Source organism: Oncorhynchus kisutch, linkage group LG1 (assembly GCF_002021735.2).
Source record: "Oncorhynchus kisutch isolate 150728-3 linkage group LG1, Okis_V2, whole genome shotgun sequence".
NCBI classification, from domain to species: Eukaryota; Metazoa; Chordata; class Actinopteri; order Salmoniformes; family Salmonidae; genus Oncorhynchus; species Oncorhynchus kisutch.
Genome location: NC_034174.2, coordinates 31,754,929 through 31,777,964, shown reverse-complemented (window position 1 = coordinate 31,777,964; position 23,036 = coordinate 31,754,929). Strand labels below are relative to the sequence as shown.

The 23,036-nt window shown below is 42.6% G+C and overlaps 1 protein-coding gene across 1 annotated transcript in view; it reads right to left on the bottom strand.

The window, feature by feature from the left end:
* LOC109874709 (cyclin-dependent kinase 18-like) overlaps nt 1-22,742 on the bottom strand; it is a 56,910-nt gene extending 34,168 nt beyond the window's left edge. Inside the window, exon 1 of the mRNA XM_031818153.1 lies at nt 22,475-22,742. The gene's annotated coding sequence lies outside the window, so the exon portion shown is untranslated. The remainder of the gene's footprint in view (nt 1-22,474) is intronic.
* Nucleotides 22,743-23,036: the final 294 nt, after the last annotated feature.

Here is a 23,036-nt window from a genome sequence, read left to right as displayed (position 1 = left end):
AGGAATTATAGGACTATTTCTCTCTCTACCATTTGTATTTCATATACCTTTGACTATTGGATGTTCTTATAGGCACTTTAATATTGCCAGTGTAACAGTATAGCTTCCGTACCTCTCCTCGCTCCTACCTGGGCTCGAACCAGGAACACCGCGACAACAGCGTTACCCATGCAGAGCAAGGGGATTTATTTTGAGATCCCATGCTCGTACAATGAAAAGCTATGGGTCCTATGCAATTCCAGCTCCCAGATTGCAATTCCCATGGCTTCCACTAGATGTCAACAGTCTCTGTCCAAGGTTTCAGGCTTGTTTCTTCCCAAACGAGGAAGAATTTTGAGTTTTGGTACTGGGAGTCACAATTGGAAATCAGTCTGTGTGACTTGTTTTAACAAAGTTTAGCGGTATCTTTTTGGCTTCCTTTTGTCTGCATGTTTAAAGAGTGGATTACTCAAATCGATGGCTCCAACTAAACAGACTTTTTGGGATATAAAGAAGGATTTTATCTAACAAAACATGCATGTTGTAGCTGGGACCCTTTTGGATTGCATATCAGAGGAAGATTTTCAAAAGGTAAGTGCTTTAAAAAATAAATTAAAAAACCTTTTCTCCTCAATTTCGTGGTATACAATTGTTTAGTAGCTACTATCTTGTCTCATCGCTACAACTCCTGTACGGGCTCGGGAGAGACGAAGGTTGAATGTCATGCGTCCTCCGAAACACAACCCAACCAAGCCGCACTGCCTCTTAACACAGCGCGCATCCAACCCGGACGCCAGCCGCACCAATGTGTCGGAGGAAACACCGTACACCTGGCAACCTTGGTTAGCGTGCACTGCGCTCGGCCCGCCACAGGAGTCGCTGGTGCACAATGAGTCAAAGATATCCCTTACCGGCCAAGCCCTCCCTAACCCAGACAACGCTTTTAAAAAAATGATTTATTTGAACTGCGCGCTAGTGGGACGCCTAGCCTTAAGTGGACATACATTTGAAGGTGGAAGTTTAAATACACCTTAGCCAAATACATTTAAACTCAGTTTTTCACAATTTCTGACATTTAATCCAAGTAAAGCTGTTCACAAATGCTCTCCATCCAACCTCACTGAGCTCGAGCTGTTTTGCAAGGAGGAATGGGAAAAAATGTCAGTCTCTCGATGTGCAAAACTGATAGAGACATACCCCAAGCGACTTACAGCTGTAATCGCAGCAAAAGGTGGCGCTACAAAGTATTAACTTAAGGGGGCAGAATAATTTTGCACGCCCAATTTTTCAGTTTTTGATTTGTTAAAAAAGTTTGAAATATCCAATAAATGTCGTTCCACTTCATGATTGTGTCCCACTTGTTGTTGATTCTTCACAAAAAAATACAGTTTTATATCTTTATGTTTGAAGCCTGAAATGTGGCAAAAGGTCGCAAAGTTCAAGGGGGCCGAATACTTTCGCAAGGCACTGTATGTACATTTGGAAGACCCATTTGCAACCAAGCTTTAACTTCCTGACTGAGGTCTTATTTTTCCTTCCTCACGATGCCATCTATTTTGTGAAGTGCACCAGTCCCTCCTGCAGCAAAGCACCCCCACAACAGGATGCTGCCACCCCATGCTTCACGGTTGGGATGGTGTTCTCCGGCTTGCAAGCCTCCCCCTTTTTCCTCCAAACATAACGATGGTCATTATTGTCAAACAGTTATATTTTTGTTTCATCAGACCAGAGTACATTCCTCCAAAAAGTACTATCTTTGTCCCCATGTTCAGTTCCAAACCGTAGCCTGGCTTTTTTATGACGGTTTTGGAGCAGTGGATTCTTCCTTGCTGAGCGGCCTTTCAGGTTATGTCGATGTAGGACTCGTTTTGCTGTGGATATAGATAGTTTTGTACCTGTTTCCTCCAGCATCTTCACAATGTCCTTTGCTGTTGTTCTGGGATTGATTTGCACTTTTCACACCAAAGTATGTTCATCTCTTGGAGACAGAACGCGTCTGATTCCTGAGCGGTATGACTGCTGTGTGGTCCCATGGTGTTTATTCTTGCGTACGTTTGGAAACCAGACTTGTGGAGGTCTACAATTTTTTTCTGAGGTCTTGGCTGATTTCTTTAGATTTTCCCATGATGTCGAGCAAAGATGTAGGTAGGCCATGAAATTCATCCACATGTACATCTCCAATTGACTCAAATTATGTCAATTAGCCTATCAGAACCTTCTAAAGGCATGTCATAATTTTCTGGAATTTTCCAAGCTGTTTCAAGGCACAGTCAACTTAGTATATGTAAACTTCTGACCCACCGGAATTGTGATAAAGTGAATTATAAGTGAAATAATCGATTTGTAAACAGTTGTTGGAAAAATGACTTGTCATTAGTACCGGGATGTGTGCTCTTCACCTCTGCAAGGCAATTCGTATAAATGTACTTCAGTCTCCTTTGTTTTCTCAGCAGGAGCTGTGTACCGGTGGCCGTGTCAGCGGTGGTCTCGTTGTTGTGCGGAGTTATTCGAGGAAGGAAAATTGAGGAAAGCTCCATACCACCCTCTCGCTTTCCTTGTTATTTGCTCCACACCCCTTGGCTGCAACCCTTCTCATTTAGTGTACCCTGCGCGCACAACCTGTGTGGAATTCCTGGTCTCTGTCAGTGTTTGGAACTGACAATCTGAGGTCAAGAAGGCAGAGTTCATCTCAGTCTATGCTGCCCTTCAGTTCCTTGACTTTTTGGCCCTGACGGAGACATGGATCACCCCAGATAACACTGCTACTCCAGCTGCTCTCTCTTAATCTCACTACATTTTCAATCATATTTTCTTTCTCACTCACCTGTCCATCTCCTCATTTGAATTCTGTGCTGTCACTTGTCCCCTCAAGCTTGACATTGTCATCTATCACCCACCAGGTGCCCTTCGAGATTTCCTCAATGAGCTTGACCCCTTGATAAGCTCATTTCTTGGCGATGGCTTACCACTCGCCGTACTTGGCTACTTCAACCTCCTGATGTCTGCCTTCGATTCATTTATTTCCAACTCTCTTTCCCTTCCTTGCCTCTTTTGATCTCTCCCTTTCACAGTCCCCTCCCACTCACAAGGCAGGCAATATGCTTGACCTAATCTTTACCAGAGGCTGTTCGCCTACTAATATTAGGGGCAGCAGCTAGCCTATTGGTCAGAGTGTTGGGCCAGTAACCGAATGGTTGCTAGATCAAATCCAGAGCTGACAAGGTAGAAATCTGTCGTTCTGCCTCTGAACAAGGCAGTTAACCCACTGTTCCTATGCCGTCATTGTAAATAAGAATTTGTTCCCAGGTCTTTGATCACTACTTTGTTTCTTTTTGTCTCCCTCTCCAACCCTATCCACTCAGCTCCTACCCAGATGTTAATGCGCTGTCTCAATCTTCGCTCTCTCTCTCCCCCTCTTTCCTCTTCTATCCTATCATCTCTCCCTTCTGTTAAATGCTTCAGTCTTCTGATTCTGCCTCCTCGACCCTACTCTTCTCCCTTTCCTCATCCTATGACTCAAGCTCAACCTCGACAAGACAGAGCTGCTCTTCCTCCCAGGGATGACCTGCCTGCTCCAAGACATTTATATCACCTCTGACAACTCTGCGGTGTCCCCCTCCCAGAGTACAAAGAACCTTAGCGTGACCTTACACAACACCCTGTTGTTCTCTGAAAACATAAAATTTGTGACTCACTCCTGCAGGTTAATGCTCTACAATATCCATGGAGTACTACCCTACCTCACACAGGTCCTAATCCAGTTGCTAGTCAACTCCCGTCTAGACTACTGAAATTCGCTGATGGCTGGGCTCCCTGCTTGTGCCATCAAACCCTACAACTTATCCAGAATGCTGCAGCCCACTTGGTGTTCAACCTTCCCAAGTTCTGCCATGTCACCCCACTCCTCCACACACTCCACTGGTTTCCAGTTGAAGCTCACATCCACTACAAGACTATGGCACTTGCCTACGGAGCAGCAAGAGGACCTGCCCCTCCCTACCTTCAGGCTATTCTCAAACCCTACACCCCAACCCGAGCACTCAGTTCTGCCACCTCTGGTCTCTTGGCCCTCCCACCCCTACGGGAGGACAGCTCCCACTCAGCCCAGTCCAAGCTCTTCTCTGTCCTGGCACCCCAATGGTGGAACCATCTGTAAGCCTAACTCTTCCCAAGAGCATCTTAATTAATCCCCCAAAATGCCTTTTGTGAACCAACACTTTACTCCCCCCCCCCCCCCCTGTACTAGCTCTGACTTTGCTGAAAGCTACTTTATTAAGGAAAAATGTGGTTGGCCCATCTAGCTATCTTAAGATGAATGCGCTAACTGTAAATCTCTCTGGATAAGAGCATCTGCTAAATGAATAAATTGTATAACTGAGGGATGGTATCATCCTGCCAGCCCATTGCACAGGCGGATCTCTGCTGAGCCAATGTTCCCTTACCTAATGTGCACTGGATGCCCTTTAACACCAAACAGAACAGCCAGTGATTGGTTTGTGGTCTTTGGTTGAGGTCAGGAACAGAGAGACAAAGATGCAGACTCTGTGTGTGGTGTTCCCTGGCTGTTGTTGATGCTAATCCAGATCACTGATGGATTGAATAATGAGGCAGAAAAACAGCAGGATAGCATTTAATCAATACAGTCACCTCTTGTTCACAACCCAGACACTGCTGTGTCAATACCTTATATAACCATACCCCCCCCCCCCCCCACACTCATTACATCTCTCTCTAGCCATCTCTCTAATCGTTCTCGCTCCCTCATCATTCTCTCATCTTTCTCTGAGCAGCAGTGAAGGCTGGTTTCTATGGTCTCCTACTCTCTATTAGTATCCTGTGTGTGTGTGTGTGTGTCACACTATCAAAGAGCATCTGGTCGTATTGGGGTGCTCAGTCCAGCCGTTCATTCCCTCTGATCATTCCTGGACACAGACGGACTTAATGGTGCTACCCTGATCTCTCTGACTCATCTCTCATCGCTTTCTCTCATCGCTTTCTCTCATCTCTGTCCCTTTCTCTGTCCCGTTCTCTGTCCTGTTCTCTGTGCCTTTCTCTGTGCCTTTCTCTGTGCCTTTCCTTCTCTGGCTCATACACACCTGAACTAGCCTGTAATAGGCTGAAATGTGTTTCTGGGCTGAGTGGTAGGAAAACCCATTACCACCCAGTGTGTCAGCAGTCTAATCTGATGAGTGTGATTTTAAAATGACTTCATATGAACCTGGCAGACCTTCTGTCCACTCCAACATAATAACATTAGCTCTGGTCACCAGAGAGGAGACAACAGTCACACACAGACAGATATTTCCTTGGAAAAAGAGAGGATGAGAAAATTGAAATAGATGTTCAATGTCCCATGGCAAGTATGCATCATAATCCTGAATACCACCTCAGCCATATTGGGTTTCCATTGACATGGTTTGATGGACTTTGTCCATTCTAGGAATTCTGCAAAATGAGAGAGGAGTTTATAAAGAGATGAAAAGCACATGTAGCAGGAATGGCATGTGATGCGAGGAGGGTGTGAGAAGAAGAGAAAAGATGGAGCACTGGTGTTTATTTTTAGAAATGAAATTCAGGAAGAATAATGAATGCGTGTGTGTCTTTCTACTGTACTACGGACAGACTGTTCTTCTGCAGTGTGTGTGTGCCTAGCTGCGCAGTAGTAAGGATCACGCTGGGCCTTTGGTCACATTAACTCTCGCCCCAACAGTTCACACGCACTGAAAGACTGGTCATTCAAGTGCTGCCTGTGTAACCGCCGATAGCCACACACACACACACAGAGCCTAGTGGTTAGAGCGTTGTGCCAGTAACCAAAAGGTTGCTGGATCGAATCCCCGAGCTGACAAGTTAAAAAATCTGTTGTTTAATGCCTGAGCAAGGCAGTTAACTCACTGTTCCCCGGGCGACGAAGACGTGGATGTTGATTTAAGACAGCCCCCCGCACCTCTCTGATTCAGAGGGATTGGGTTAAATGCTGAAGACACATTTCCATTTATTTTCATGAAATCTCAGGACTTTTTGGAGAGTAAAAATGTTTGACCATTAAAAATCATATTTTCCTTAATCTAACTCTAACCCTAACCTTTAAAAAAACGTTAATCTTAAAATAGCATTTGAACAAATTCAGGACATGATAAAAGTTAGGACACTGGGGTCCTGATAAGGTAGGAAAACAAGTACACACACACACACACACTCTGTCTCTACACATATGTGCAACATGCACAACTCACTCCAACAGAGAATGTCCCCAGAGGACGGCAGATGGACGGCAGACAGAAGGCACACACAGGAACATTGAACATCTGTCCCCCATGTACCAGAGTACAGATCACATACGCACCAATGTACACACGCTCACACAGACACATGCCGCCTCTGAGCTGTCCTGTGCAAAGTTGGTTATTTCCAGGTGCAAGAGAAAAAAAGACAGGCTACTCTCAGAACATAAAACAATGATTATGCACAAAGAAAACAGAGAGAATTGGAAGCACTGATTTGCTTTTAATGAAATGTTCTAATTCTAAAGGGCTGTTGTGGTAATTGTGTGTGACTGTAGATAATAAGTACAATGGTGAAGAGCTGTGTTGTTTCTCCTGTGGTCATGTTCCATAGGGACTGTTGTCATGTGTCCAACATCACAGTGTCACGTGTCTCATGCACTCTAGAGACGCACAATGCATGGTGGGAGTTTTCCCCCGCTTTCTCCCTCCTCCCCAACCATCCCTCTCTCCTAATCCGTGGTGAGACAATAATAAAGATGACCTTTTGTATTTTTCTCGCCAGCGGCAGTGATGCTTCGTAATAAAACAAATGCTCCTTTCTTTGGTCTCTCTCTTGTCCTCCCTCGCTGTCTCTCCCCCTCTGGTCTGTTGTGTATCTGTCTCTTGCTCTCTCTTTCTGAATAGAAGGCCTACTGTAAACCATGTGCCTGAGTGAAAAACAAATATCTCACTGCTGGGTCAACATCAGAGTGCAACATTGTGTTCCAGGCCTGAACATACAGCTTTATGTAATGGGTCATTTATGTTACACTTCTTATCATGTTTGGTCAATTGCTTTTTGCTTATAGTCATATTGTGCTTGTAATCACAAGGGCTTTGTGTGCACTCAATGTTAGCAAGTATAAATATTGTAAAAGTGTTTATTGTAAATATGTGTGAGCATGTCTGTTTGTGAGCCTGCAAAAGTATATATGTATGTGTTACGTTCCCCAGATTATGTGTTGTAGTTTGTGTATTTGCATGTGTTTATTTCAGGAAATGGCTTCCTGAAATCCCTCAAGCAGCTGATTGGTCGACTCCAGGGCTAATTGGAGAGCTGACCCCGCCCCATCGTCTCCAATTACCCATTCCTTCTGAAGCTATATAAAAGCCAGTGTTCTGTTCAGGAGGGAGATCTTTTTGGAGGGAGATTTGCTGGGAGGTCATTGCAGAGCGATTGTTTGTGATAAAGAGTTTTTGCTAGAGGTTGATTTTCTGGGAGGTCATTGCAGAGAGATTTTCCTGGAGGTCATTGCAGACATTTTGCTAGAGAGATTTTGCTAGAGGTTGATTTTGCTGGGAGTTCATTGCAGAGAGTTGGTATGTTTTGTGAGTTTGTTGCTCAGATAGAGCTTATTTGATGTCCTTTGTTTCTTAGTTTGTTTGTGAAATTGTTTAATATTCTGTTTCATTTGTTCCCAGGGGGAAAGGGGAAGGCACCTTGGGAGTGTTTAGGCAAGAGGCCCGCGGGCATACATATACCCGTAGTATATTCACTGTCTAGGCACACTAGGTAAGATCTGGGCGGACCACCCCCTGTATTTTGGTTAGGGCACCAGGTGGTGCTAAATTAGGTAAGTAGTGGGTAGGCAGGTAAGATAGGAGAGGGGGGGGGGCTTTGAGATTTACTTTCTTTGCTTTGGTTCCGTCCAGCCCCTTTTCCCCATATTACCGTGTAAAGGAATAAAGTCCTTGTAAACGGTACCACATTCTGCCTGTTGTCATCCTTACTTGCACCTACAGTCCATACCTTTTTCGCTTCACGGAGAGTTTAGTTGTAGCAGGGTGTTGCGTTCCCTCTTCATAGAGGCGTGCGTAACAGTATGTATGTGTGTTCATGTACATATGCAGATGCATGTGATGTAATTGCACCTGGAACATCCGATGTCGACCGTGGCTGTGTTGACCGCAGTGTGCTGCAGAGGGTATTACTGCAGAGTGTCATTCACTATGCTCAGGAGGCTGGAAAAACTCCTGCTCCTAGTGAAGACGAAAACAAACCCTTTACATGGACAAAGAGACAACCACTGCGATTGGACAATAAAACTAACGGAGCTGAGCTCGCTGTATGCAGGGTTTCAGGCCTTTGCATCTGTCTTTAAACATATACTCATACAGTCAATCAATCATTTTGGATTTAAAAGGCCTATGTAACCTAGCCAGCCAAAGTTTGAATATAAACCCAATTTGATCATGTTCACATTTTCCAGAACACAAATAAATGGGCTTATTTTAAGCTATAAATACATAGCTTAGGCTATAAAAATATGACGTTACGTTTGCCCTGGCCAGGCCCAGGTGGTTTCTCTAGACTACCTGCAGCTGTGGTTAACAGTAGGCTACAGTTGATCAGACTAATTGTGCACGTTGACAAATCATGAGTACATTTTTTTTTTTGTGGCAGGTATGAGCTTCCATATAAAACAGCTTGTGGCAATGAATTCACTAATACTCACAATTTGCTTTTACCACAATGATTTGCATGATGTTGATAAAAATGAAGCTTGGTTTGTTGTAATGTTGTATGGTAGGCTTACTGTACTTTTATATCCGTATGAGAGGGTTAATAGTCTAGTCTATTGTTACTTGATGAAGACGGCTATTAGCAACTGTAATTTTGTCTTGGAGCTGAAAGACAATGAGTGTAACCTACAGACGAGGAGATAAACCCTTTAATTGTCTGCACATGCTTGTGAATTCTTGCATTATTCAAGAGTGTAGTATGGTTTGGTTGCATTATTCAATAGTGGGAATAGGGCCTTTAGATTCAACATCTGTCAATCTGTCTGTCCCACCACACAGGGGAGAGAGCAGATAAGAACATGTTAGGGATGTCATCATGAGTAGTATGGCTCTGAAGCCCACACACACAGTTGGGTATGATGTGTGTGCGTGTTATGTTCAGCAGTGTGCTTGCATTCCAACTAGGGGAGAGTGGGATAAGTTGAGCCAAAGGGTTATTTGAGCCACCCTTTGTTTCTAGGAAATCATACACACAATTATTAATGTGACCAACGATTTAGGAAGAGGTCATAATTTCTTGGAGTCTGAAAGAAGAAACCACATAGAAAAAGTGGTAATCAAGTTAGTTTCAAAAATTATTTTCACAATGTCAAAGGAATTTATTGCATTATAGGTTTCATGATGCTTGTATCTCAATCAAAGTAGATTAGTTGGTCTCTATAAGCTACAATATGAGGTCCTAAACCTAGCATGAAAGTGCATCATTGTAGCTGTGTTGGCTAATATAGTCAATGTTTGCCTTGGGGTAAATTGAGCCATGAACTCAAGTTAGATTAGTGTTACCATCATTGGTGTTAATACTCCTACTGGTGGCATACTGTTATCATAATGGTAAAAAAAAAATATATAACAATGGCTGGCAGTGGGAATGCCTTAAGTGAGCTGAACAATTCTCTTTCATAAATTATTCATGATGTCACAACCTGGCCATCTAAACGGTACTGATTGTCATTGATGATGTCACCGGCCTGACCATTTGAATGTGATCAGTTGTAGTGAAGTAATCATGTCCTGGACAGCTGAGTGGTGACGAATAGGCTCTGTTGATGGTTTTATCTGGCCCTTTATGTCAGAGTACTCTCAAATTGCCTATTACGATCTGTCCCCCAGCTCTCTCACAATCAATAACCTAACACTGTGTGTGTGTGAGAGAAATAGAGGCCAGAGAAGGTTAGCGCTGACTGCTGGCCTTTCACCCATACGTCTGTGCCTCAGACCAAAAAAATCAACATTACTCATATCATGGTTGAAGAGTGACCGCCACTACAGGTTTCAGCTCTAGGGCTAAAAGACAGTTTATGCTTGATTAGAAAATGTCGTCGGAGGCTCCATATGGAGGGTGTGATGCAATTGAAGAGCCTCCAGAGGCAGGCATAGGCCAAATTGTCAAATAAATGAACTTTGTGCTGAATACAAAAGTGTTATGTTTGAGGCATGTTTAGGGGAAAACACAACACATGACTGAGTACCACCTCATATTTTTAAGCATGGTGGTGGCTGCATCATGTTATGGGTAAGCTTGTCATTGGCAAGTACTAGGGAGTTTACTAGGATAAAAATAAATGGAATAGAGCTAAGCACAGGCAAAATCCTAGAGTGAACCTGGTTCAATCTGCTTTCCAACAGACATTAGGAGACAAATTCACCTTTCAGCAGGACATTAACCCAAAACACATGGCCAAATATACACTGAAATTGCTTACCAAGACAGCATTGAATGTTCCTGAGTGGCCTAGTTACAGTTTTGATTTAAATCAGCTGGAAAATCTATAGGAAGACTGGAAAATGGCTGTCTAGCAATAATCAACAACTAACTTGACAGAGCTTGAAGCATTTTTTTAATAATAATGTGCAAATGTAGTACAATCCAGGTGTGCAAAGCTCTTAGAGACTTACCCAGAAAGACTAAACAGCTGTAATCGCTGCCAAAGGTGATTCTATAAACATGTTTTCACTTTGTCATTATGGGGTACTGTTTATAGATGGGTGAAAAAACAACAATTGAATACATTTTGAATTCAGGCAGTATAACAGCAGAATGTGGCATAAGTCAAAGGGTATGAATACCTGTATGTCGAATGTGATAGTCTGCCTATAACCAACCTGAGTAGGCCTATAGATCCATTCCTATTCAATTCAGACTTTATTATTTGGCTGGCTCAACAACTACATGTTTGTTGAATTTGGAAAAATCCCACCTACTCAGCCAATTAGGAGCCCATACTTCGTTACCGCCATGGCATACTGCATACTTTTGATTAAACAGTATGTGATAAATAGTGTGCGACGATGAGTAAATAGTATGCGGTTTAAGTATGTAGTATGCGTATTCGGACACAACCAGTGTCTTTAATGAGCTCTTACCCAGCTAGAGTTAGCTTCTGGAGAACCAAGCTGGCAATTATCTAAAATCACCTCATCAGACTGCCTCAGAACAGCCAGCCAGATTAGAATACAGTCTACCAGACCAGCAGGCAGAGGTCTCAACAGTTCACTTCACCACTCAGAGGGGAAAAAAACAGAGAGACAATTAGCACAAAGATCCTTATTTTCAAAAAGTGTGATTGTGCAAGAGTGCCAAAGATGAAGAAGTCACTGCAATGATCATTGTGGAGAATTTGTTGCCTCAGATAAGTTTCTGTGTGCATCTCATTAGAAGTAACTGAACATGACTATAAAGCTGGAAGACTAGAAGCTCTTACTATAAACAACTATGTGTCTGGATGTGAAAATGTGAAAACACCTCATCGGATTAAGACATATTTTTCTCAAGGCAGAAGACATCAGGCGGATGGTTTCTGTGAAAACACTGTAGCTTTCAGGTATAAATGACTGATTGTTCTGGAATAAAGTTGCAGACTGCAAGGGTTATGTGAATTACATGGCTGTTGTTATGAGCAGCACACCTGATCTGCTGTCTCTGCCGGGGCCTCTGAGGAGCACATGATGTGCTGCAGCTGGGGGGGGGGGGGGGGGGGTGTAAGGGTTAAGGCTATTATGTGTCTTTCATGAAAGCTCATATGTGCTGATTGTTCCTGTTGAGCTGCATTAGTGTCTCTGTTGTATCTAAACAGTGTGCAGATATTCCCCTTCCTCCTCTAACCTCAAGCACACCCCCAGGAGAGTGAGGGAGAGATCACTGGATTTAGCATGGTGTTTGATCACAGTTCCACTGAGTTGGTTGATAATGTCAGACTGACCTTGGCTTAGACACCTGGGCCCGGTTTCCCGATAGCGATGGAACTTAGGCTTACTAGTGTTTTAACACAGCATCTTTCCTACAACAGGCAAAAATGTAACATTCGTTTCCCAAACATGCGCTAAATGTGTCTTTGAGGCATGTGTCGATGCTGATAGGATGAAAAGAAAGGCAAGCTGCGCTCGGATCAGCTTTCTCCATTGAAAGCTTACCTTAACTTTAGAATCATTCCCCAATACTGATGACGGATCATCTCCTGGAAAGATATCATCTATGGCTGCAAATATTGAGGCTGGTTATTCTAATGCTTACCCTAAATCAAGATTTGGCACATTATTATGCACATGTTGTTACACATCGTGAAGTATATTGAGACAAATTACAGACAGTAGCCTACAAGTAGCAAAATATAACTCAACTGATTGAACATGAAATGTATTTAAATCAGCGGCAGCCCACCAATTAGGGTGTTAAGGGTGGCGCCCCACCATTATGTTTTAAATGCTCATAAAAGTGTGGTAAATGTGTACATTTTCCCGTTGAATAAAGATATAGTTCAAAACAAGCTGTTCAGTTACTTACTTCTCTGCCCATTAGTGTCTGCTAGCAGCAGCAGCTCTGCCTCCATGGGGGCATAGGCCATGCCATCATTGCTTGGATTGTTTTGCCAGCTATTTGATATGAGGGGGAATTGCCCTAATAAATTCTCAGGATTTCATAGCATAAATTATATTATTCTACTCTATACTCTATTATTGACGGTATGTTTTGTTTATTCCATGTGTAACTCTGTGTTGTTGTATGTGTCGAATTGCTACGCTTTATCTTGGCCAGGTCACAGTTGCAAATGAGAACTTGTTCTCAACTAGCCTACCTGGTTAAATAAAGGTGAAATAAATTTGTGTGTGTTAATAACGATAGTTTTGGGAAACAGATCAGTCTTCTCTCTCTCTCTCTCTCTCTCTCTCTCTCTCTCCCTCCCCTCACACCAAGGGAATCACTTTCGAGCCTGGACATCTTGTAGTGGGAGAGGTGAGAAGTTTGACTGAAACACACACGCTTTTCCGCACACACAATGATACCAGCTTGGTGTGTGGCTTAGCATGTGTGTATAAATCTGGGCTTGATTGTATTCACAGTGAGTGTATTTATATCCGTGGTATTTTTTTGATGAATCCAGGCCCATTGTTTCTCTATGCCGTGGCTCTTGCTTCATATTAACATGATTAAAAACGGGTTTGAGGGTGTTCGATGAGTCAGAGCCAACAATAGGACGTGAGTTATGTAAATAGTGTACTGTGCCCATACAACCCAACATGACACAAATCAACTGCCTGCTTGTAATCAGAGTCTGTGCAGGTGACACACACACACATACACACAGCCAATGAACACTGGGCAAACTCCATTCCTGGCACAGAGCAGCCAATCATGGCAGCATGCACACGTCACACACACTCTACAGCAGGGGTGTCAAACATACGGCCAGCAGGCCCATTCAATCCGGCCAACGAGGTGGTTTGAGTGGCACATCATACACATGCCACTGAACACCCATGGCCTCCACGAGTTAGTATGTACTGTATGTATATACTGATCAAAAATATAAACGCAACTTGTAATGCGTTGGTCCCATGTTTCATGAGATGAAGTAAAAGATCCCAGAAAGTTTTCATTTTTCTGCCAAAAAATGTCTCTCAAATGTTCTGCACAAATGTGACTCATTTCAGCAAACTAGGCATATGTCGCAAGTCACTACCTTCACAGGAGAGGCGTTTGAACATTTTTTTTTTTTATCAAAATGCGTTTTTTGGCAGAAAGGCCTTCTTCAACATTTGAACTTTCATGTGCCTTAATAACAAACCTGTATGCCATCTGTAAATACGAGTAAAGTTGTTACATTACAAGCCTAGTTGGTTTAGCCACAGAAAAAGACAAGAACCTTTCCGCTAGCCATGACTGGCTGAGATAATGAATGGGCTGGATACGGCGGGAGATGAGTTTCGGATTGGTCTGCCGTATAGCATCTTCTGTCTATATAATGAGATGCTCGTTATGAGTAGATAATCCTTTCAACTGCAGTTTTTTCTAAAGATATAATGTTAGCCATGGAGAAGTGCAAATGTGTTGCTACTGCTCTCAATAACATTGCTGCCCTGAACTTTCAGGCTAGTCGATAGCGCTACATGTCTAGGCCGCTATATGTCTAGGTGCTTATCAGGCGCTTCCCGCTATCAGTGGGAAGAAGTTGTGATGTACTACTTTCAGGAGGACGACCGAATCATGCAGGCTCTCTCTGACTCTGAAAATGAATCAGACAATGTGAACCAGAGTGACATGACACAATGAGCCAAGCAAGCTGTACAAACAAAATGGAACAGGACGTGTTATTTAATGAAAGGGGTTGCAGTCTGTCGTTCATTCATGTATACGGGCAAGAGTCTAGCTACAGTTTCAGATGATATACGTTTCTAATTTTGTCAGAAAGTTGTTTTCATTGCAAGTTAAAGCTTACTGTTAGCTAGCTAGCTGATGTTAGGTGGCTGGCTCGCTAGCTAACATTACGTGTATGATCTGTGGAGTAATATTATCTCAGAAAGCCATTTGCATTGCTAGTTATAGCCTTATGTTATCTAGCTAACTAGCTGCCATTGAACCTATTTTGTTAACTTTAACTAGCTATGACAATCGGTTTGTATTGCTAATACTCTATGGATTGGGATTTTGGTTAATTGTTTAGCTAGCTAGCTAAAACAAAAGACTCCACTTCGCCAGATGATCCCATGGCCCATCAAGTTAGCCAGGTGTGTCCGACGGTGTTTACGGCTATCTATTGTATAATAATGCTAAAATATTTGTATCTGGAATTTGTCTTTTAGCATCAGTAGAACATGCTTCACTCTCCTCCACCAGTCATACAAGGAGAATGGTCTAACGCCTCCAATCAAAAAGAGAGCTGGTCCAAGCAAGCACTTGTTCAGAGTGAGCGGTCTGTCTACCAGAAGATGGTTGCTGACTGCAAGACCACCTGTCAAGACCTGCAGTTGTCTCTGGGGGTCCCTACTGAACCAACAAGCAAAGACATCAGGATGTATTACAGCTTTGATTTTGCTCAACAAGTAAGCAATATGTCCTCCTTTATACTGATTAAGGACATAGATGGATAGATGCACACACACAATATATATATATATATATATATATATATACATACAGTGGGGAGAACAAGTATTTGATACACTGCCGATTTTGCAGGTTTCCCTACTTAGAAAGCATGTAGAGGTCTGTAATTTTTATCATAGGTACACTTCAACTGTGAGAGACGGAATCTAAAACAAAAATCCAGAAAATCACATTATATGATTTTTAAGTAATTCATTAGCATTTTATTGCATGCAATAAGTATTTGATCACCTACCAACCAGTAAGAATTCCGGCACTCACAAACCTGTTAGTTTTTCTTTAAGAATCCCTCCTGTTCTCCACTCATTACCTGTATTAACTGCACCTGTTTGAACTCGTTACCTGTATAAAAGACACACCTGTCCACACACTCAATCAAACAGACTCCAACCTCTCCACAATGGCCAAGACCAAACAACTGTGTAAGGACATCAGGGATAAAATTGTAGACCTGCCCAAGGCTGGGATGGGCTACAGGACAATAGGCAAGCAGCTTGGTGAGAAGGCAACAGCTGTTGGCACAATTATTATAAAATGGAAGAAGTTCAAGATGACGATCAATCACCCTTGGTCTGGAGCTCCATGCAAGATCTCCCCTCGTGGGGCATCAATGATCATGAGGAAGGTGAGGGATCTGCCCAGAACTACACGGCAGGACCTGTTCAATGACCTGAAGAGAGCTGGGACCACAGTCTCAAAGAAAACCATTAGTAACACACTACGCCGTCATGGATTAAAATCCTGCAGCGCACGCAAGGTCCCCCTGCTCAAGCCAGCACATGTCCAGGCTCGTCTGAAGTTTGCCAATGACCATCTGGATGATCCAGAGGAGGAATGGGAGAAGGTCATGTGGTCTGATGAGACAAAAATAGAGCTTTTTGGTCTAAACTCTAATCGCCGTGTTTGAAGGATGAATACAACCCCAAGAACACCATTCTTTATTGCTGGCTACTACTTTTACCAACTAGTCTTAATCTTTACTACACTACTCACTGTTTAGCATTTGACCTCACATGTGAATCCTTAAAGAGATAGGTGGGGCTGGCTTAAGAGGGTGTGAACAATGCTGAATGTGTGTAGACAAAGAATAGCTCTCCAGTAGGTGTACCAAAAATATTCAAGGGCTATTTTCTCAAAAGTGGGGTTACAAGTTTGTCAACTTTCAAAGCAGAATTACTTTTTTGGGGGCAGAAATGCCTTTTGGAACATGTGATCTTTCACGAGCCTTAATAACAAACTTGTATTCCATCCATAAATATAAATAAATTGCTAAAATATGAGTTGGTTTAGCCACAGAAAATGTCAGGAACCTTCGTGCTAGCCATGATTGGCTGAGATAATGGATGTGCCGGACATGACGGGAGATGAGTTTGGATTCAAATCAAATCAAATGTATTTATAAAGCCCTTCTTACATCAACTGATATCTCAAAGTGCTGTACAGAAACCCAGCCTAAAACCCCAAACAGCAAGCAATGCAGGTGTAGAGGCACGGTGGCTAGGAAAAACTCCCTAGAAAGGCCAGAACCTAGGAATAAACCTAGAGAGTTGGTCTGCCTTGTAGCACGCTTCTGTCTGTAACATGAGCTGTTCAGTACGTGTTGATAGTACTTTCTATAGTGCCGTTTTTGAAAGATATAACGTTAGCCATCGAGAACTACACAAGTTGCTACTTTTCTCAACAACATTGATGCCCTGAATTTAACAGGAGCTTTAGCTACCTGCAGATTCATACTACAGGGATTGGATTATGCTGGTTCATTGATTATGCCGGTTCTTTGATCTAAACAAAAGACTCCACTTTGGCCCTATTATTACATGACCCATCACATTAGCCAGGTGTGTCTGGGGGTGATTACGTCCATCTATTGTATTTCATGAACATGTGTACATGTCTAGACTATAGTGACCCATCCACTCAGCTAGATGTGGCTGGGGGGGGGGGGGGGTGGTTAGCGCATTTCCAACACATGACCCATCAATTTAGAAGAGGGTGTCATCTAATAATTATAAAATAGTTTTATCTGGACACTTTTTGTTTTGATATTGCTACTATGCAAGTAACCATGTCAGTGCACCGTTTCCACCTTCTGTATCCTGTGCATGTGACAAATAAACATTGATTTTGTTTGATATAGTGTGTCAACAGGTGAAATGCTTACTTACGAGCCCCTAGCCGACAGTGTAGTTTAAAAAGAATATGGATAAGAATAAGAGATAAAAGTAACAAGTAATTAAACCTGTTAAGGCTAGGGCAGAATACTGCCCCCGTTGGTGAAATGCGTGCCCATAGTAAACAGAAAAAAAATCTGTAAAAAATTGCTAATATATGCATATAATAAATATTATTGAATAGAAAACACTCTAAAGCTTCTAAAACCGTTTAAATTATGTCTGTAAGTAAAGCAGAACTCTCAGGGCACTCATTCTCCCAAACTCTCTCTTGTCATCCAAAAAGTTGGCCCAACTTTGACGTCATCGCCCCCACCCTTCCCAAGCACCTACGGTCCTGGGAACACTTCCTATGCCTTCAGCGCGGTGTCCGCTTTCAATGGGGCTTCTCATTGTGTGAATCGTGCGCTCACGAGATTAATGACGGCCGAATCCTTTCGGTCGCGCGAGAATACAGGTTACTCCCACGCGCAATCTGCGCCTGTGCTGTCTTTCTTTCAAGATTGATTAAACGATGCGTGTGTTTCTCTTTGTCCTGAGAATTGCGGTGAAGCTATATAGCATGCTAACGCTGTGTTCTGAACCAAGTTTGACAAGTTTAGTCGACATATAATATGTAATTTCGACGTTTTGGTGCGAACTAACTTTACTTTTTGGCTGCATTTCAACCGAAATATGTCGTCTTTGATAACCGAAAGACACAGACTTCAAAACTAAAGCTGTTTTTGGTAAGTATAAACCCTTCCAGGTCTTCTGATGGAAGAACAGCAAAGGTAAGGGAACATTTACGTGTTAAATTTGGGTTTCTGTGGAGGAGCCAAAATGCTAATTCCTGAGCGCCGACTCACATTATAGCCTAGTGAACGAAATCTGTAAAGTTAAAAATAAATGTAACACAGCTGTTTTATTAAGAAGAAGTGTATCTTTCTAAGTATATGTAGAACATGTATATTTAGTCAACGTTTATGATGTGTATTTCTGTTATCTGGCAGAGTTACCATAATTTCTCCAGGCATTGTTGTAGCATTTTTTAGCCATGACCTTCTATGTAAACCGTGATTTATGGATATAATTAGCATATTATTGAAAAAAACATAAATGTACTGTATAACATGTCCTATTCCTGTCATCTGATGAAGATTTTCAAAAGGTTAGTGAATTATTTTACTTTTAATCCTGCTTTTGTGATTGCATCTATTGTTCTACAAAATGGCTATGTAAATTAGCCTATCTTTGGTGGTGGTTTGACATAAATATGTGCTATGTTTTCGCCGTAAAACATTTTAGAAATCTGACTTGGTGGCTAGATGAACAAGGTGTTTATCTTTCATTTGAGCTATTGGACTTGTTAATGTGTGGAGGTTAAATATTTCTAAGAATATTTTTTGCGTTCTGTGTGCTACTGTGTCAGTTGAGCAGTGGGGGGAGGTGCCCTAGCGGGACGTGTGGTGCCAAGTAGTTTAAAGAGGAGCAGTAAAAAATAATGTACAGGGGTGTGCCGGTACAGAGTCAATGTGCGGGGGCACCGGTTAGTATGTAGTATGTACATGTAGGTAGAGTTAATTAAAGTGACTGTGAATGTATACATGACAACACAGAAGTGGTGTGGAGATGGGAGGGGGCGCAATGTGAATAGTCTGGGTAGCCATTTGACTAGATGTTCAGAAGTCATATGGCTTGGGGGTAGAAGCTGTTTAGAAGCTTCTTGGACCTAGACTTGGCGCTCCCGGTACCGCTTGCCGTGTGGTAGCAGAGAGAGCAGTCTATGACTAGGGTGACGGGAGTCTTTGACAATTTTCAGAGCTTTCCTCTGACACCGCCCGGTATAGAGGTCCTGGATAGCAGGAAGCTTGGCCCCAGTGATGTACTGGGCCATTCGCACTACCCTCTGTAGTGCCTTGTGGTTGGAGGCCGATCAGTTGCCATACCAGGCAGTGATGCAACCTGTCAGGATGCTCTCGATGGTGCTCTCGATGGTGCAGCTGTAGAACCTTTTGAAGATCTGTGCACCCATGCCAAATATTTTTGGTCGCCTGAGGGGGTATAGGTTTTGTTGTGCCCACTTCACGACTGTCATGGTGTGCTTGAATCATGTTAGTTTGTTGGTGATGTGGACACCAATGATTTTTTGTATTGATCTAGTCACTGGTGCTTCCTGCCATTCACATGGCCTCATGTGAATCCTTAAAGAGATGGGTGGGGCTCAGGCTTAAGTAGGTGTGAACTTTCAAAGCAGAATTACTTTCCTATTGTTCCTCAACTGCAGTGTATGATATACCATTTTCCAGCGCTTAGTCTCTACTTTTATCCAATGTAAAAAACACAGTTTCAAATTTTGCTACAAAAGACCTAATAGAGGTGGTCTGTCACAAATGTGTTTTACATCCCTGTTAGTGAATATTTTCACCATTGCCAAGATAATCCATCCACCTGACAGGTGTGGCATATCAAGAAGCTGATTAAACAGCATGATCATTACACAGGTGCACCGTGTGCTGGGGACAATAAAAGGCCACTCCAAAATGTGCAGTTTTGTCACACAACACAATGCCACAGATGTCTCACATTTTGAAGGAGTGTACAATTGGAATGCTGACTTCAGGAATGTCCACCAGTGCTGTTGCCATATGAATGAATGTTAATTTCTCTACCAAATGTCGTTTTAGAGAATTTGGCAGTACATCCATCCATCCTCACAACCGCAGACCACAGGTACCACGCAGCCTAGGACCTCCACATCCGGCTTCTTCACCTGTGGGATTGTCTGAAACCAGCCACTCGGACAGCTGATGAAACTGAGGAGTATTTCTGTCTGTAATAAAGCCCTTTTGTGGGGCCCACCCAGTGGGTAGGCCTATGTCCTCCCAGGCCCACCCATGGCTGTGCCTCTGCTTAGTCATGTGAAATTCATAGATTAGGGTCTACTAAATTTATTTCAATTGACTGATTTCCTTATATGAACTGTAACTCAGTAAAATCTTTGAAATTGTCTTGTTTATATTTTTGTTCAGTATATATATATATATATATTATATATAATATATATATATATTATATATATATTAGTAGCAGTCCTAAGTTTAGACACACATACTCATTCCAGGGTTTGTCTTTATTTTTACTATTTGCTACAATGTAGAATAATAGTGAAGACATCAACTATGAAATAACATATGGAATCAAGTAGTAACCAGAAAAGATAAACGAATCAAAATATATTTTATATTTGAGATTCTTCAAAGTAGCCACCCTTTGCCTAGATGACAGCTTTGCACACTCTTGGCATTCTCTCAACCAGCTTCATGAGGAATGCTTTTCCAACAGTCTTGAAGGAGTTCCCACATATGCTGAGCACTTGTTGGCTGCTTTTCCTTCACTCTGCAGTCCAACTCATCCCAAACCATCTCAAAACGGGTTGAGATCGGGTATTTGTGGAGGCCAGGTCATCTGATGCAGCACTCCATCACTCTCCTTCTTGGTTAAATAGCCCTTACACAGCCTGGAGGAGTGTTTTGGGTCATTGTCCTGTTGAAAAACTAATGTTAGTCCCACAAGTGCAAACCAGATGGGATGGCGTATCTCTGCAGAATGCTGTGGTAGCCATGATGGTTAAGTGTGTCTTTAATTCTAAATAAATCACCTACAGTGTCAGCAGCAAAGCACCCCCACACCATTACACCTCCTCCTCCATGCTTCACAGTGGGAACTACACATGCAGAGATCATCCGTTCACCTACTCTGCGTCTAACAAAGACACGGCAGTTGGAACCAAAAATCTCAAATTTGGACTCATCAGACCAAAGGACAGATTTCCACTGGTCTAATGTCCGTTGCTCGTTTTCCAACCAAGTCTTTTCTTCTTATTGGTGTCCTTTAGTAGTGGTTTCATCAGAAATATCTTCAGCAGTCTCCTCTGAACAGTCAATGTTGAGATGTGTCTGTTACTTGAACTCTGTGAAGTATTTATCTGGGCTGCAATCTGAGGTGCAGTTAACTTTAATGAAGTTATCCTCTGCTGCAGAGGTATCTCTGGTCCTCCTTTCCTGTTGTGGTCCTCATGAGAGCCAGTTTCATCATAGCGCTTGATGGTTTTTGCGACTGCAATGAAGAAACCTTGAAAGTTCTTGAAATTGTATATCACCCCTACCTTGTCACAACACAACTGATTGGCACAAACACATTAAGAAGGAAAGAAATTCCACAAATTCACTTTTAACAAGGCACACCTGTTGAAATGCATTCCAGGTGACTACCTCATGAAGCTGGTTGAGAGAATGGCAAGAGTGTGCAAAGCTGTCATTAAGGCTAATGGTGGCTACCTTGAAGAATCTAAAATATATTTTGATTTGTTTAACACTTGGTTACTACATGATTCCGTATGTGTTATTTCATAGTTTTGATGTCTTCACTATTCTTCTACAATGTAGAAAATAGTAAAAATAAAGAAAATGTCAGTAAATCAGTAGATGTGTCCAAACTTCTGGCTGGTACTTTACTGTGTAAGTGAACACAATACCTTTGGTCCCCTAAAATGAAGGGACTGTGTACAAAAGGTGCTATAATTTCTAAACAGTTCTCCCGATATTGCTGAAAATACCCTCAAATTAAAGCTGACAGTCTGCACTTTAACTTCATAGTCATTGTATCGTTCCAAAGTGCTCAAGTACAGAGCCAAAAAGAAAATGTGTCACTGTCCCAAAACTTTTTGAACTCACTGTATACCCACACACACACACACACACACTTCCCACAATAATATTTCTGACAAAATACTGCGGGAGTCAAACACAGAGTGACTAGGATTAACTGAAACACACAAAGTTCCAGATATGTAAAAACAGAGCATGGTCCACAGCACAGTAGAGAAGATGCCCTTAGAACTGTCCCAGGGTCAGTCTAAACCTGATGTCACCTTTTTGGTTCTGATCAATCATTGTCAGGATGACATGTCCCAGACCAGCACAATCACAGAGACATAGAAGAGGGGGGAAGGGGTGAGAGAGGGGGATAAATAGAAAGACAAAGTAAGGAGACAGAAATAGATAGAAAGAGAGCGAGAGAGACAGACAGAGAGAGACATAGAGAGAGATATACAGAGAAAGATCTAGAGTGAGGGAGGGATAAAGACCGAGAGCAGCAACAGTTGTACTTACAGGAGTGAAGAGGTTGTCTGCTAAAGGAAACAGAAGCCGCTCTCCTTCTGTTCACGGTGTCCAAAGACTTCCCAGGTGTGTCTGTGTGTCTTAATGTTATTCTGACGGAGCAGGCAGAAGACGCAGACCAGAGCGAGAAACAGAGAGAGAATGGTAGAGAGAGACAACAACTCCAGTCTTCCCCTCTGACAGCGCACGACTCAACCCCTCCGTCCTCCTGCATGCAATCACTCCGCTGCCTGAAAAAAGGAAAAAGAAAACCTGAAGAGAAAATCCCCAGAGGAAAAGAGAGAGCTATATGGAGGGTTTTATAATCAGCCTCTCTCTCCACCCCCCTACCTCTCTCTCCCCCTCCCTCATTGTTATAGCAACAGCCAATCACAGCTCAGCATAGCACAAGCCTTCCTCAGCCAGCCCTGCAGTGTTGACATGATTCTCACTTTAATCAGCTAATTCAATATGCCTCCTACTGTGTGTGTGTGTGTGTGTGTGTGTGTGTGTGTGTGTGTGTGTGTGTGTGTGTGTGTGTGTGTGTGTGTGCGTGTGTGTGTGTGCGTGTGAC